This window comes from Dromiciops gliroides, chromosome 2 (assembly GCF_019393635.1).
Source record: "Dromiciops gliroides isolate mDroGli1 chromosome 2, mDroGli1.pri, whole genome shotgun sequence".
Taxonomy (NCBI): domain Eukaryota; kingdom Metazoa; phylum Chordata; class Mammalia; order Microbiotheria; family Microbiotheriidae; genus Dromiciops; species Dromiciops gliroides.
This window is the reverse complement of record NC_057862.1, coordinates 480,182,550-480,185,329: the sequence shown is the minus strand read 5'-3', so window position 1 is coordinate 480,185,329 and position 2,780 is coordinate 480,182,550. Positions and strand designations below refer to the sequence as shown.

Sequence of the window (2,780 nt, the reverse complement as noted above, 5' to 3'; positions counted from 1 at the left end):
CACAATGTAGTAAAAGTACAATGCCAATCATGTAAAACGTGGATAGAAATTCTATATCCCTACATTGGCCAACTCAGATGAAAATAGATAACTCCAAATGTTAACTGGCTCCACTCCCCTAATAGTAAAGATAAAAACCACATGGTATATCTAGAAATCCAAATAGAATTATCATAAATCTGTCAGAAATCATAAAAACTATTTGTGGGACAGCATGGATGACAAATGGCCTACTGTGTAAATTTTAGAATGAGGCAGAAAAAAGTTGGAGGGCTGGTTAATTCTCTTCTCCTTTTCCAGCTTCAGCTTCATCTTCTTTGGAGTTTAATGTCTATTATGTCAAGTTGTCTCACAGTAATAGCATTGTTTGTTTGGTTGTCTTTGTGTGATTCTTCACTTAATGCATCAAAAGCTGTCTTTGCAATAGAACAAGCTTTCTCTTGAGAGTTCAGGATTCTCTAACAGAATACAGAGAAAAGTCCAAGGCCAGACCCAATCTTATTGGATGGTTTTTTGCTCTCCTTTTTGCTAATTTCAAATGCTTCTTGATATACTTGTTGTGATTGATCCACCATTACATTTCTTGTCATTACAGCAGCAACTCAGTCAATAACAGTAGTATTCTCCTTTCAATTCTAAAAAAGAAAATTTTGTGTTCTGCTTGGAAAGCATTAGGAATAAAGGAACTTTCCAAAAAGAGACAGGACATCAATGCATATATCCCTTAGTTCAATCTCAATTTACTCTCTGTATTCTTGGGCCACCTGCTGTTCTTTTTCTCAGCATATTCTGTCTTTTGTCAATATGTGAAACAACCTCTAAGATGACCCTTTGAGCCCCTATGACCTTTTTGTAAGCAACAGAGAGAAGATGCCACTCCTCATTGGGTAGTTTAACTCCTTGGTCAGTTACAGACTTCATGCAGGCTTCCATGTCATCGTATCTCTCAGACTACTCAGCCAATTTGGCCTTCTATACCAGTTCATTTTTGTCCACAACTGAATGTTCTGTGAGTGTTGGTAGCAGGCAGATGGAAAGGGAGTTCAGCAGTCTCTGGGCAGCAGCAGTGTCCAGATGCCTCTTGTCGATCTTTACAAAGGAAAAGGAAATAGATTCTCCCCCTAACAATCACAGGTAGGTCTCTCTGTTAGTCACTGTAGGCAAGATTCTTGCCAGAGTCATCTTTAATAGGCTGATCCTACATCTGAAAGATGGTCACCTAAGGTTAAGCTAGTTTCCCTTCTTAAAGGGCCATGGAATGGTTGATATGATGTTTTCTGCCCAACAATTCCAACTGAAATGCCATGAACAGAACAGAGGTTTCTATACAGTTGTTGATCTGACCAAATTATTTGATACTGTTAGTAATAAGGGCTTGTGGAAAAATTCATAGCAAAACCAGGTTCTCCAGAGAAATTCATCATATTTTTATGCCAATTCCAGGATGGCAAATATACATGAGTTCTGGCACATGGATGATGGTCTTTCCCCTTCTTTGTCACCAACCAGAGAGAAACAGGAAAATGCGTGTTCCATGCTATTAAGCAAAGATGTTTTCAGCAATGTTGTTAGATGCCTTCAATGAGGAAAAAAAGTGACTTCAAGATCAACTACCCTAGTGGTAAAATTATTTAACTTCCAAAGGCTATAAGCTAAGATTAAAGTGGAGAAAGAGTTGGTGTGTGACTTTTGGATCACAGATAATTGTGCACTCATGTAAGCCGCAGAAGTTATGATCACCAGAAGTATGAAGCATTTCTCTGCTGCTGGTGTTAATTTTGCCCTGACAATTAATGCCAAGGAAACAGATGTCCTAATATGTACCAGGAAGAGCAAAAAACAGAGAAAAAACCTATAGACTAATTCTTTAATGAACATTGATGCAAAATTTTTAAATAAAACACTAGCAAGGAAAATACAAACATACATCACAAAGATCATACACTATGACCAGGTGGGATTTATACCAGGAATGCAGGGCTAATTCAATATTAGAAAAATGGAAGACATAATTAACTATATCACTAACAAAAACAAAAAAATCATGTGATTATCTCAATAGATGCATAAAAAGCCTTTGAAAAAATACAACACTCATTCCTATTAAAACATTAGAAAGCATAGGAATAAATAGGGCTTTCCTTAAAATTATGAGTAGCATCTATCTAAACCACCAGCAAGCATTATCTGTAATGGAATAAAATAGAAGCCTTCTCAGTAATATCAGGAGTGAATCAAAATGCCCATTATAACACTGTTATTCAAAGTTGTACTATAAAGCTAGTTATAACAACAAGAAAAGAAAAATAAATTGAAGGAATTAGAAAGTCAAAAAGGAAATAAAACTATAACTCTTTGCAATGATATAGTGGCATGCTTAGAGTATCTTAGAGAATCAATTAAGAATTATTTGAAATAATTAACAACTACAGCAAATTTCAGGATATAAAATAAACCCACCTAATTCATCAGCAAAAAATCTCACAGTGAGACAGAAGAGAAATTCTATTTAAAATAACTTGTAGGGGAGCATCCTGGTGGCGCTGTGGATAAAGCACTAGCCCTGGATTCAGGAGGACCTGAGTTCAAATCCAGCCTCAGATACTTGACATTTAATACCTGTGTGACCCTGGGCACGTCACTTAACCCTCATTGCCCTAAACAAACAAAACAAACAAACAAAAATTTGTAGACATTATAAAATATTTGGGGGTCTACTAGCCAAAATAAACCCAAGAACTATAAGACCATAAGACTATAATACAAAAACACTTGCCACA

At 36.2% G+C, this 2,780-nt stretch overlaps 1 pseudogene; it reads right to left on the bottom strand.

Annotated features, from left to right (window-relative positions):
- Positions 1 to 277: 277 nt before the first annotated feature.
- LOC122743907 lies at positions 278 to 990 on the bottom strand (annotated as a pseudogene).
- Between the last annotated feature and the right edge of the window lie 1,790 nt (positions 991 to 2,780).